Source organism: Wyeomyia smithii, chromosome 1, assembly GCF_029784165.1.
Source record: "Wyeomyia smithii strain HCP4-BCI-WySm-NY-G18 chromosome 1, ASM2978416v1, whole genome shotgun sequence".
NCBI classification, from domain to species: Eukaryota; Metazoa; Arthropoda; class Insecta; order Diptera; family Culicidae; genus Wyeomyia; species Wyeomyia smithii.
Genome location: NC_073694.1, coordinates 29,968,898 through 29,983,898, shown reverse-complemented (window position 1 = coordinate 29,983,898; position 15,001 = coordinate 29,968,898). Strand labels below are relative to the sequence as shown.

Genomic DNA, 15,001 nt, shown 5'->3' with positions numbered 1-15,001 from the left:
AGTGCTGTTGGGTTGGTTGTTTCGAATTTCTGCTGATATTTGGTTACCGAAGAGGGTCCAATCTGCTTGGTCGAATAGCTGAGGAGGTCGCTTCGTGCTGCTGGCAGAGTCAAAGTTGTTAGTAATGAGAATCAGTGTGTGGTCGCTTCCTACAAAGTCTTCGCAAGTTTTCCATTCTAGCTGGGGTATATTTGCTCGCTGACCACTGCACTGGGATGTCGAAGGCAGAATCCGTATTCTCGCTAGAATGCAAGAGAACTCTTCTTTTAATATAGTAAGATTGGGATCCTCTACTATATCCGCAACGATCGATCCGTATTACCAAGTTAATGACGAGGTTTAGTAATTCGCTGGATTGCCTCTCTCGATTTTCTCTCAGAGGCCGGTTTCCTTTAGCATGATAAGAGATAGAGTAATTCTACAATTGCTTCATATAGGGTAAACAGGTATAATACGACCCCCTTAGTAAATATCGTAGTTATGGTTATCGCAAACAATTAATCTTTTTTGCTGTTAGATACACTATTTAGTTGGTAATGCACTGCTATCATTTTGTTTTGTAGAAACTATTCCACAGAAACACCATAATTTTATTAAAAAATATGATTAAATCGCAAGCTTTCTAATCTATCGGGGCAAAACGCCCCAGATGCAGTATAATATGCCCAGTGCAATAGCTTCATATGCCTTAGCTCAGCACGCGAAGTGAAACAGTACTTGACTGCCCATAAAAGCATATGGAAATGCTCACAGTCGAGAAAATTGCAAATGAAGTTTGATTCTTGAATTGAAGGTAAATAACTATGGTTTAACTTAAAGTAAGTTTTATTCAACTGTATGTTGAATAGGTGGAACAATATGTATTTCCATGAGTTTCAAAACTTTTCCATGAATTCCAGGCTTGGAAATAAATGATGGGACTCGTGTGCCTTTATTTTTGTTCTATATACAAAAAATAAAAGCATATCAGCCTCCACACATTCTAAGATGGCCATGGTATTTATTCGTATTCCTTATTGTGTCTGTCATACGAATAGTTTATTCCAATCAAAAATTTTTTTTTGTTGAAATGTCTGCATTGGAACTACTCAAAGCTTATGGGAACGATTCGGAGAATAGCTCGGATGAACAGTTTCGCGGGTTCGAATTGACAGGAGGTTGAAAAATTGGAAAAAAATGGTTGTCTCTGTCGCGTGGATCATCTGATGATGCTGTAATAGATTCCGACGGGAGTTTTTTTGTTGAGCAACCAAAACCAAAGAAACGTAAAATGACAAAGAAATCGTAGGAAGAAGGTTGCAGAAAAACGCCGTCAGCTACATCCGGTTATCCATGATGCATGTGGATGTTCAAAGAACTGTATGAGTAAGTAAGATCGAAGCATTGAAAGAAAATCTCCGAAACCTACAAAACGAGGAAAATACCAGAGATTCTTCAAAGCGAAATGCAATTAATGCTCACATTTCCTCGTTTAACCCGACAAGAAGAAAAAAAAGAAGAAAAAAATGTACGAGGAATTTAAAAAGTCCCAATCTCTCGATGTCAACTATGTTTTGTACTGCCAGGTGCTGAAGCAAATGAACATTTCTCTGGTGAAACTAGGCCATAAGCAGTGCGAAATTTGTGTCACAGCTACGCTACATGAAAAGCCGACAGGACATTTGGCACATGCAAATCAAGGAAACATTTGCTCTACTAGCTGACCCGGCAAACTTCGTCTCGCCTATTCTAGTGTTTAATTTAATGATTTTGAACATTTCAAATTCATTGATTCCTTGCGATTTGTTTATATCGTTTAATATGATTGGTTTTATCGGAATGACATTGTCGACTTTTGGCTTTGTACAAACTTTGTACATCACCTCTATTCAGGAAAAATATTGGGTGCATTTCAGGTATTTTCGTTGTTTTCCAGAAACAAAGTGGTTATTCTCGAATTCAAAATGGTGTCTAGGGTCAATGCTTGGCTTCTTTACATCATGTCGGTTACGAACATATCCATATGTAGTAGTATTCGGTTATTTACGGCTGTTTCCCAGAAGTTGCCATTTTACAATTCAAAGTGGTGTCTGAGGTCAGCTCCTTGCATCATTCTGGTTCCGGAGATAATCATATTGGGTGGTATCTGGTCACTTTAGGCTGTTTTCCAGACACCGGAAGTCGCCATCTAACAATTAAAAATATTGTCTGAGGTCGATTTGTGGCTTCAGTGCATCATAACAATTCCGAAAATACCCATATTGGGTGGTATATGGTCATTTGCCGCTGTTTTTCAGAAACAGGAAGTCGCCATCTTGGATTTCGAAATGGTATTTGGAGACATGCCAGAAGAAGGAAGGGTGTCGAAATATTCTGGACATGCTTGTTGCACTTAAAACATTCACTTGCCAAGTTTGGTTATATTTGCTTGATTTGTTCTCGAGCTGCGCGAAATTTGAGTTGTATGGGACCCTTCTCTTATAGAAGAAGGAGGGGTGTCAAACCATTATGGATATATTTGTTACCCCTAAAAACATTCACCTGCCGAATTTGGTTCCATTTAGTTGGTTAGTTCTCGAGATAACCAGAAATTTGTGTTTCATTTGTATGGAACCCCTCCCTCGCAGAAAAGGGAGGGGAGTCGAACCATTATGGACATATTTGTTACCTAAGAAATATTCTTTTGTTTGCGGAAGTTTCGTTCGAATTTTTAGTCCAAATAGCAGCTCAGCTGGTGAACGACAAGTTGTAGAGTGAGAAGCTGCCCGATAAGTTAGAAGGAACTTTTGGAGTTCTTGACGCCAATCCTGGCCCAATTCTTGGGCAATCTGTAATCGTTTTAGTATTGTCCTGTTTTGGTGTTCTACTTCCCCGTTCATTTGGGGCCAATATGGAATAGTATTGATTAGCAAAATGCCATAATCTTCGCAAAACTTGGAGTTCTCGCATTCCTCACTAAGTTGTGGTGCATTGTCAGCCGTCAGTGTTACAGGTACGCCGTGTCGGCTGAAAACCGTTGTTAACTCCGCTATGGTATCCTCTGCGGTGATTTTGGTCATTTCGCACACTTCGAAGTACCTGCTGTAGTAATCCACTACAACTAATAGGAACTGTCCCACCGGTAACGGCCTGGCAGGCAAACTTCGACGAAACATGGGCTCTGGAGCGTCTGGAACAGACACAAGCAAACATCCTCTACAGCGCTTAATAAATGAGTCAACATCGGAGTCTAACTTCGGCCACCACACCGAAGATCGCAGATAGCTTTTATTCATCCGGGTGCCTGGGTGCCCTTCGTGGGCAACGCATAGAACTTGCTTCCTGAGTCGTTTAGGCACAATGATTCGGTCCCCTCGCATCAACACGTTCCCAACTCGACACAGCTCTCTAGCTATTACGCGGTATTCCATTGGTAGTTAAAATAAACGTCCAGTGTTCAGCGCCTCGAAAATCGTCGATATTTCTTTATCTTGCTCTGAAACGTAGTCCACCTCTTCCCAACGGATAGCTGCAGTCGAAGCTGCTGCTCCTCCAACTTCATTTACGAATAGCTCTTCACTGACATCAAACGGCACTGGTGGCAGTGTAGATAATCTCGAAAGCGAATCCACTATGTTTTTCTCCCCTGAAATGTGTTTAACGTTGTACTGCAACCCCTGAAGTCGTAGGACCCACCTTTCTACTCGCGCACATGGTTTCGAACGAGGGTTGAAAAGATACGTCAGGGCATTACAGTCAGTTATCAGATCAAATGGTTTTCCCAGGAGGTACATTTGGAATCTTTCGACGCTCCAGACTAAAGCCAACGCCTCTTTTTCCGTCTGACAGTATCTCCTCTCCGTCTCTGATAATGATTTGGAAGCGAAGCAGATGATGCGGCTTTCACCTCGGTCGTTTGTCTGGACAAGAGCGGCTCCCAAGGCAGTGGAACTTGCGTCCGCAATCACCGATGTAGCGTCCTTGCAGTTATAATACCCTAGATTGGTCTTTTTCGCCAGGGCCTGTTTTATAGTATCGAATGCCAGTTGTTGCTCCTGTGTCCATACAAATCTTACCGTATGGTGCAAGAGTTTCCTGAGCGGCTCATCAACAGTAGCTAGGTTTGGAATGAATTTATTCATATAATTCGCCAAACCTAAAAAGCTCTTCACTTCGGCCACATTTTCAGGGTGACGAAAAGATAGTAGTGCTTCAACCTTGGATGGAGACGGTCTTATTCCTTTCGAACTGATCATATGGCCTAAGAACTGTAATTCGCCTTCGCCGATTATACACTTCTGGCGATTCAGAACGACACCGCGCTTATCAAGACGATTGAAAACTATCTTCAACCGGTGATCGTGCTCTTCCTTGTCCTGCCCCTCTACATATATATCGTCTACGTAGCAAACTGTTCCCTCGCAACCCGATAATATTTCATCCATTACCTGTTGAAAAATTTCAGGTGCCGACACAAGTCCGGAAGGTAGCCGCTTAAATCGGAAAAGACCACGGCTCGTGATAAACGTAGTAATATCTCGAGACTCGGGTGACAGTTCCGTTTGAAGGAATGCATCACGGATGTCTAGTTTACTACGAACTTTGCCTGATCCAATTCGAGCCAATAACTCATCAACTATTGGCATTGGAAATCTTACTCGAATCACCGCCTCGTTAACCCTTCTCAAATCCAGACACAGTCGAGGTTCGCCATTGGCTTTGCCTACCACAGCCAACGGAGAAACCCACGACGTTGGGCCTGTTTTTACCTGAAACGTCGAAAGAATAATCCTGAAAGATAATCCTTTGAACAATCAGCTGGCTAACCATATTGAAATAAAATAATTAAAAAATGTATAAATCATGGTTTATTTATACTTATTACTCTCTCTGAATTGAATATTCTTTATTCGAAAAAAAAAAGACACCCACAAAAAAATTGTTCTTTAGCCATCTTTACCTCAATAATGTATTGCGCGAGACGGTCATCTAGCTGGCTGGTCATCGCACTGGCTTGAAAGACGGATCCATATGTATTTGCACCTGCACATCCTTGATTTTCACAAAGGGGTTTTTACGTTTTTCTATCTGATTCACGCCAACGCCTACTTTCAGAATTCCAAGATTCTTTGTTGAGGTATCACCTAGGAGACAGCGCTGACCGTTTTCTGCCACGAAAAATGTTGCCAGTATCGTTCGTGTGCCGACTGATGTTTCAGCGTCGAAAGTACCCAAAATTTTTAGCGGTACATCGCTTCCATAACCTTTGATGATCTGTTCTGATCCTTTCATCATGTTGGTTACCTTGATACGTTGCTGCTTCAGAAGCGCCCAGGCCTCCCGATTAATCACATTAATATCGGATCCTGAGTCAACCAATAGCTTAAGAGAAATTCCTCCTATATTACACTCGACGATTTGATTCGTTGCCTCCGTAAAAGCAGTAGTACACCTTCGAATCACGTGAATCTTCTGAAGTTTTATAACCGGGGTTATTAATCTGCAGCGGCCCGCTACTGTCGTCGGTTTCAATTAGGCGAACTTTCTTGGTTTTCATTATCCCAGAAGCAAAAGCTGATCCGGAAGTATGCTTCCGGCACACCGCTTCAAAATGCCCAACTTTCTTACACAACCGGCAAACTTGATCACGTGCTTTACAAGTTTCAGATGTTCCCATATGACCGGCTACCCCACAACGGTAGCAGGTGACAGACCGTTCTTCGGGCTTAGACCAATTGCGAGAAGGTTTTCCATTTTGTGATGGACCTCGATTTGAATACGGCTTCGAGTTCTTTGTATTGTGTTCCGATTTCACTTGAAAAATCTACTCTTCTTTATCCTGTACACGATTAAGTGTTTTCAATGACTCAATGTCCTTAATCTGCTGATCGACGCCTTCCATCATCGCCCCCATATCTACGATTTTCGATAGCAATCTATCCTTTTGTACGATCCACAGTCGCAGCTCACCCGAAAGACATCCTTCGACGATAGTGTCAATTACGAAAATCTCCGTAAGAACTCTCAATCTACAGCGCTCAAGTATATACTGACGGCCTGGCTCGAAGTATGCGTCTAATTTTTCCTCCGCTACATCATACCATCTGGCCTCAGTTGCAACCAGTGATCCTTATCGTTCTCGGGCAAGTTGTCGAATACACTCTGTAGTTGCTGTCCACCAAAATGCAGCATTTGGGCCTCCATCTTTCGTTGATCTACCACGTCGTATGCGTCAAAATAAATTTCCAGAGAAGCTTTCCATGCTTTCCATTCTTTAGCCAGATGGTTTTTCTCGATTTCCTTGCACCGAAATTCTCGGAGTGCTCGCCCTTCACCAACCTAAAGAAAAATAAAACACCATACAAGGCTCTGAACAAAGGCGAATAAATTTCGATATATGACGACTAATTTATTGCTATAATAAACTCTATGTTTCTGGAAATCAACACTCCTCAGAGGTTTTATTTTCATAATTACAAATACTTCTACTGTGTCTCGTAATCAAATTTGAAGACAGAGCGCATTCCGGGTGTCCCTCTCAAGGTGAATGACTTGCTCTTTTTTCATGCACTTTTGTCCACCTCGGAGGACACTTTTCACCTCCTCAAAGGTATATTTTCCTATCTCTTCAGAGATATCACTTTTTTTAACCTCCTCAAAGGTATATTTTCTATCTCCTCAGAGATATCACTTTTTCTATTAAACCTCCTCAGAGGGAACGCGTTTTAGTTTTTTCATAATCTGTACGCGTACGTTCAATTCCTCGAAAAAGAACTTTTTTTTTATAATTACCATTTTAGCCATCCTCGTCGCCAGATGTAGAGGGGGAGCTTTTCTGATAAAAAAATTACCACTAGATTCAATAATCGATTCGAACTTTTTATTATTTATTCTGTGCACTTTCACTGGCATGTCCATGCGGTCGCATCCTTCTTCTGCCCTTTCGCACGCACTTGACAGCTCGCCCCAAAGTCTCTCACCTCCTTGCATCAGGTATGCTTTATCGCAGTATGTGGTTGTGTGTGATGTTAGGGTGCGTCACTACAGGTTCATTGGTTCTCGAGCTGTGCGAAATTCGTGTTTCTTTTGTATGGGACCCCTCCCTTCCAGAAGAGGGAGGGGTGTCGAACCAATATGGACATATTTGTTATTAGGAACCTTTTTCGGCCCCTAAAACCCCTACATACAAATTTTCACGTCGACCGGTTCGGTAGTTTCCGAGCCTATATGGATCAGACAAACAGACAGACCGGACTGGTATTTTATAGGTATAGAAGAAGATAGAAGATAGATATGGGACAAGCTAGGTTTGGTATTTTTTTCAATATTTTTCAGAACAAACATTCAACTTTCATCTAGGCATACGAAACTGCGAACCTAAATCATATACATTGACAGCGAAAACTAACATTTGCCTGAAAGTCATATGGGACTCTTATGCTTTTATAGGCAGTTGAAGTTTCAGAAGCAAACGCTGAAGCAATGAACAAATCAGCCCGGCTAGCTTTCATTTGAGATGTATAAGTGCAAATACCAGATAATAAACTTAATACATTAGGCTGATACAAATTTAGAATTCTTTTTATGTCCAGGGTTATCAAAGTTAGCTAAGGGGGTGGCAAAAAATAAATAACACCGAGACAAAAAAAAAGAAATATCTTTGATCAAAGTTTGTGTACAAGTTATGACGTTTGTAACTTGCACTCAAATAAATGAGCCATTGAGATCAAAAGTGGTACATGTGCCAATAAGTAAATTTTTCAGAAGACGCATAAAACGAAAACACTCAAATAGTAAATTATTTTCAACATTTTTTTCCTACATAACTGCACCAAATCATTGCTGGAAAGGTTTCAAAAGACGGCACATGAAAGCATAACAAGTTTTGGTTGAGTAACTTACACAAACTTCAATGGTAAAACATGTACCACTTTTGTTCTATGGAAAAAATAATGACAACCAGAAAACGTTAAGAGCAAAAGTGGTACATGTCCAGTGTGAGCCTGAAGGATGCACTATAGCTCTCTCATCTAAGGACATAGAACATTCATGTCTTCAGCAGAGTTGTCCAATGATTGAGTGCTATAGTACGGGTACACTAGCGCCAAGTAGTGAGAAAATTCCAAAACAGACAGATCTTCATCTAAAAGCATTCAATCACTTGACCAATTTTGCTGAAGACATGATTGTTTTATATCCTAAGATCCTCGACTTACAATTCATCTAACATGCACAGACTGGACATGTACCGCTTTTTTGCTCTCAACGAAATGGTGATTGTGTTAATTACCAAAAATTGTGTTAGCTTTAACTTTGGGTTAGGATATCAGATTTCGGTTTTTCTTGGATATTCTAGTACATTATTGCGTTCTGCATCAATTTATGCAAAAAACCCAAAAAGTGTAAAAATGGCACACATACCACTTTTGCTCTCAACGGCTCAAATGTTGAATAATAACACTTTATTATAATTATTATTTATTTTGCTTGCCTTTCGACGACACTCTCGCTGTCACCTGACCACCTGACTTGTTTGTTGCTTAATTGAGCATTAATGCTGTCGGAAAATCAATGAAATGAACAAAACGGTTCGAGCTTTTTTTTCTTCCCTTTCCAATATTCAAGATTTTTGAAGGGGGGGGGGGGGGGTGCTTGACATACAATGAAAATAAAATTTGTAACGGCCTTAGTGAAAAAACGTTACGGAAACGCTGCAAGAAATAAGATTTGAAGCAGCCCAAATCAAAATTGATTTTTGTTTATTTTTGCTGCTAGTGCCAATTATTAAACTTGCACAGAAGGTTGGTCCTATGATCCGCTACGGAATAACTACAAATAACTCGACATTACGAGTCATCAGTGTTGTCGAGTATCTCGGCCGCGGTTTCCAGTACGTCTTCCGTACGAGCTGGAATATGGGCGGGTGGACGAATCTTGGGTGGCCGCTTCGGTAGTCGAAAGGATGGAAGATATCTTCTGGAGGTACCATCGTAATACTCCGGTCCACCGCGTGGACCTACGCCGCACAGTGTGTCCAAATCGAGAAACGGACGGCAAATCTATTTTTTCAAGTCCTATGTTATCCATATCTTCTAGAAAGTTGCTTCGTTTACTGCTGTCCTTCATATGCTTTAATGTAATTAGTTACAAATTTTACCGTATAGAGGGCACCATATCTAACTTTTAAACGTGACTTGCTAGACGAATGGTTTCTTCTGCAAAGTTGTGTAAAATTTGATTACACAAATGTTTGCTGAATACCTTAAAACCTCTAGAAATTGAGATTTCAGAGCTACAAGACGTTTTCTAAAAAGGCTTTTAAAAAGCAGTTTTTCATCCATATGTTCAACTCTAAGGCCTAATACATGACTGTATATGATTGAGAGTGACGTGGTAAATCAAGATGAACAATTTCTAGTGATATATTGGTTATTATATACAGTATAAATGAATAAAAACTGGAAAAAAGTGTTTTTAAAGGCTTTTTTATTTGAGTTGAAACTCGAAAAGGCGCAAACGAATCCAAGCTTCTATGAAGCCATCCGATAGAGTACCTTTCTGACTGACATAAAAACACAAAACTACAGTGGGTTATTTGTAGTTTTGAATATATGTGGCCAACTGAAGTTACCGATTTTTACATGCATTTGTGCGCTCTTTATAGCACAAAGGCCGGCGCGTACACTACTTTTCCGTTTCTATGCCCAACGAACAGACACCACAATGGGGCTAAATCTAGAAATGGACGGAAACAGGTAATTTTGAAGTCCAATGTTATCAGTATTTTCTAGAAAGTTGTTTCGTTTACTATTGTCCTTTATATGCTTCAATGTAACCCACTTCAATTTTCACCATATAGAGGGCGCCACACCTAACTTTTGAACGTGACTAGCTAGACGAATAGTTTCTTCTGCAAAGCTGTGTAAAATTTGATTACAAAACTGTTCGTCGTATACCTCGAACCTCTAAATATTGAGGTTTGTTTTTAAATTATTTTTTTTTTCTGAAAGGTGCTGTATCTCTAAAATATCAATTCCTAGAGATTCAAGCTACTCGGCAAACAGTTTTGTAATAAAATTCTGCACAACTTTGCAGAAGAAACTATTCGTCTAGCTAGTCACGTTCAAAAGTTAGGTGTGGCGCCCTCTATATGGGGAAAATTGAAGTGGGTTGCATTGAAGCATATAAAGGACAACAGTAAACGAAACAACTTTCTAGAAGATACTGATAACATTGGACTTCAAAATTACCTGTTTCCGCCCGTTTCTAGATTTAGCCCCATTGTGGTGTCTGTTCGTTGGGCATAGAAACGGAAACGTAGTGTACGCGCCGGCCTTTGTGCTATAAAGAGCGCACAAATGCATGTAATGATCGGTAACTTCAGTTGGCCATATATTCAAAACTACAAATAACCCACAGTAGTTTTGTGTTTTTCTGTTAGTCAGAAAGGTACTCTATCGGATGGCTTCATAGAAGCTTGGATTCGTTTGCGCCTTTTCGAGTTTCAACTCAAATAAAAGAAGCTTTTAAAAACACTTTTTCCAGTTTTCATTCATGAATACTGTATATAATAACCAATATATCACTAGAAATTGTTCATCTTGATTTACCACGTCATTCTCAATTATATACAGTCATGTTTTAGGCCTTAGAGTTGAACATATGGATGAAAAACTGCTTTTAAAAAGCCTTTATAGAAAACGTCTAGTAGCTCTGAAATCTCAATTTCTAGAGGTTTTAAGGTATTCAGCAAACAGTTTTGAAATAAAATTCTACACAACTTTGCAGAAAAAACTATTCGTCTAGCAAGTCACGTTTAAAAGTTTGGTATGGCGCCCTCTATACGGCGAAATTTGTAACTGATTCCATTAAAGCATATGAAGGAGAGCAGTATACGAAGCAACTTTCTAGAAGATATGGCTAACATAGGACTTGAAAAAATAGTTTTGCCGTCCGTTTCTCGATTTGGATACACTGTGCGCCGTCGTTGCCAATCGAACAGCAACAGCAGGGTAAACCGTCCGTCGGATCGAAGCTTGATAACGTTAGACAGATGATGCCAAGTGAGGCCAGTTGCCAAAATCGTCTCATAATGTTTGAATTCGCTTTGGTTGACCACAGCGCTACGAATGCAGACACAATTCCAACTATCCGGAACACTTATAATCGAGTTGACGTAGAAGTATTCTACATTAGCAGCTATAGAAATGAATTATAGAAATCAAAACAAATTTTACTCATTTGCGCCTACACGATAATCCAAGCACTACTAGCATTCTTTTTGCCAAATGTTCGGCAGCTGGTCGTTGGCATTGATTCTATAACCTGTTTAACCAGTTACCAACTATTAAAACTGCAATATCAATTTACAAATTAGTCAGTACCAAAGACTCCGCAGCATTGGACGGTTTGCAAAATGAAAGCCTGCTTCACGTTTGTGATTGTCTTGGTGGGGGTCCTACAAATGGTAAATTCTTGCTGCTTGTCGAATTGTTGCCCAGAAGCATCCGATGGAAGGAGTTCAGCTGGAGTCAAACCAACACAGGAAGACGATGATGAACGAACTTTCCACTGGGGCTACTATAACTATGAGAACATTAATGGTCAAGTAGTGACGGACGTTCAATATGAAGGTATAGGCAGAGTAGTAAAGGATGCAGTATAATAAAAGAAAATACGAACGCGATATTACTTGCAGGACAAGCACCACCTTGGAATGGATTTCCTTGGCAAGGATAGCTGGGTTGGATCTTTGGAGGACACATTTCATCCTATCTTTCCTAGTACTAATGAACCGCTCGATAAAGGGGATTGAAATAAATACTTACATGTTTTGTAGCAATATTATTCTCGTTTATTTTCATTCGACGTCTTGTCTTACAACTCAGCACTTCGGATTTATTACAACTGTAGTTGCTGTTTCTGGCAGCACGGTGCGCGACAACTGGCAATTGAGTTCAAAGGGTAGAAGCTCAACAGCGCCACCACCACTGCGGGTAGCCATAATCCGCGCAACTGAATCTTAATTGAATTGAAGTTTCGTGGCACATCTGTTTGTATGCGGTTTTACGTCCAACAGCTGCTCATTAACGAAGACTGTACGACATAGAGAGACATCTTAGTTAAAAAATGTTTTGATTAAAAAAAAAAAAAAAAACTACGACAACGTAACATCCGAAGAATAAATAATCCAAGTTGAGTTTTTCGTTTCTGAATTTATTGTATGCAACATTCAACCTGATTTACTAGTTTCTAATTCTAGAGGAACAAGACGAAATTTGGGATACACTCTCTACAGTTTTATAGCAGAGCGAAGTTTGTTCGGGGCAAACCGTACTACACCGGATCATCCGGATCCGACTACATTATTAATATTTACAGACCACCGCCCCTCGATGTCTTCTTCACCGGCCTCCGTGCCTAAAACAGTGTCAGAACATTCCTCGGGTGTCGAACAGCAGCAACAATCACAGCAATCGCAGCAAGAGTCTGCCATCCTAAGGGCTAAGGTAACTACAATTAGTAAGATAAGGTAACTTCTCATTTTATGATCCATTCGAGTGTACAGAGCGTTTGGTACTGACTAGTTTCAGTGGAGCTTTTACTTTTATAGTGATTTTGTTTTTTAAAACATCATAAAACCTCCTCCAAGTTGGCCAACTGTCGGAAAACAACAGCAATCAAATTAGCCCTCATTAAAGATCCGTCAGTTACGAACGGTTCGTTGAATGAAAACAAATAACAGAAGGATTTCGAGCAACGCCACTACCGCAAGGTTGACGTAAAACTATACAAGGTTGTTTGTTGTATTCGAGAGGGATCAATCACAACAACTTTTATTTAGCACTAGTAAAATAATTTCCGGAAAAAATTATTCTGGAAAAGAGTAAAAAATGGCCAAATACCAGCTTAACCCTATCCCCGCGGAGAGAAATCAGTTTTTACATCGAAAAATGACATTCAAACTCTTAATAATCAGCAACCGCATGCATAATTGGCACAAACTATGTTGCATGTTGAAGATCAATCAATAAAAATTTCAAGTATAGTTGTTAAACTGGCATCAAAGTTTGTATGTCAGGTGATACCATACGGCATCACCCGCGGGGAATGGGTTAAATGATATTTGACAGGATCAATGCTTGCCAAATAAGGCAAAGCTCCATCACTCCATCGAAGAAAGCGAAAGCCTTCAACCGGCAAATCGAAACGTTTGCTGCTACCGCGCTACTGCTGAGATATATGATCAACCGGCAAGTGATTTGTTTAGGCCGAAAGCAAATTCTGAAAGCCAGCTGATTAGGCGCAATCCGCTGCTGCTACTGCTAACATAGGACCGTCCATCCGCCCCATCATATACTAAAAAATGTAATTTGTTTGACCAGAAGCAGTCACTTTTATAGCCCAAAGCGTTAACTATTTGAATTTTCTTCATACTTGAAGAAATGGAAGATTGCTCCAATTCCTATATAAATGATTTTTTCTCAGTTCTAATACTGCCTCCAAAACAGCACGCATATGCTGTTTTTGCCGTCTCGTATTAATTTGTGGGATATATATGAGTAAGGATATTTCAATCGAAAAAGGACAATGCGTATAAAAATGTTGATATTGGGAAGATTGTGAACTTTTTTTTTACTTTATTTTCTAGCAGCTTCGTTCAAAATTTTCATTCCCAACAAATATTCAAATTCAAAAAAAAAAATATTACAACTCTTTTGCCTATCCACCTGTTAATATATTATTTAAACCGGATCCTTCGTTTACAAAAACATTTGTTAGACTTAGACTCAAACTAAAAAATCGCTCCGCAGCCTCATCGTCAAAAATATCAGCTTCGAATTCGGTAGCAGTTGGATCCTCTGGATTTCCACCGGGGATCGAGCAGCAGCAACAATCACAGCTGCAGCAAGAGTTTGCCACCCTTAGGAATAAGGTTAAAATAATTAAAAAGGAAAAGAAACTTCTCATCCTATGAACCATTAGAGTCTGCTGAGCCTGTAGTACTGACTAAATGTAATGAAGTTTGTGCCTTTATAATGAGTGTGTTTTACAAAACATCGTAAAATTTCCTACAGGTTTTGTTGGTAAAATGTTGGAAAAAAAAGTAGAACGGTAGTATCCGAGACACGACCGTATGACATTGGACTACGGTATTTTTAAATTCCATTAAAACAAATAGTAGACGGAATTGTAACTCTGGTATTTTCTGTAATTCTATCTAACAGTGCATTTGTAAATGCTGAGACGCATGAGCGTTTTAAACAATACCTTTATTAACGAGGCTGATATCGTTTCCCAGCGTGGACCCTGACTGACGATCTGCTCGCTTCAAATGATCATTCAAATTGAAATTGTCAGAATTCAGAAGAAATACTTTTCAGATGCTTAGTTGTAAACAGCGTTCAGAAGTTGTCCGGCAGCATATCCAAGACTTCAATCTTAGGTTTTGATTTTTCAACGACGGTCTAAAGTCGGGGTAAATATTGGTTGTACGTTTACGCCTTCTTTCTCGTACTGCAGCAAAGAAGCTGTCTGCGAACATATGTCCCCAAAAATACTTGAGAAAAATATTACTACTTCTAGGCAGAGCGGTTGCGAGTGAGACTGGTAGGGGATTATTTTGCTACTCGATGGCCTCAATAATCGCATATCAGTATCTACCTTATTTTTCATTGCAATTTTCACGAAAAATGCAATTTTTAACGAAGAAATCATTTTTAAGGTCTTCTTCATTATATTATGTCTAAAACAAAGGAACAAACCACCTCAAACAGGTGAAATACCCAAAACAGGAAAAATGCCTTCAGGCGCTGTTGTTTCACGTCGATGATTTTTCAGATGGGACTGATATGCGATTAAAGGCAGTACATACCATAAAACTTTTACCTATAAAACCCATCCGATATTGTGAAGATGTCCAAAAGGCTCTCGAGAATCGCCTAAAGTAATCAATAAAGTCGTCATAATCATAATCATATGCATAGCCACGAGGTCTCCTACCACGGTGGTTGGAGGACGCGCTACTTTGATATGTGATAAG

At 39.8% G+C, this 15,001-nt stretch overlaps 1 long non-coding RNA gene across 1 annotated transcript; it reads left to right on the top strand.

Moving 5' to 3' along the window:
* Positions 1-11,309: 11,309 nt before the first annotated feature.
* LOC129718306 (uncharacterized) lies at positions 11,310-11,805 on the top strand. Its single transcript, XR_008726851.1, has 2 exons — positions 11,310-11,591; positions 11,657-11,805. It is a non-coding gene; the product is annotated as an uncharacterized LOC129718306 (long non-coding RNA).
* The last annotated feature ends 3,196 nt before the right edge of the window (positions 11,806-15,001 follow it).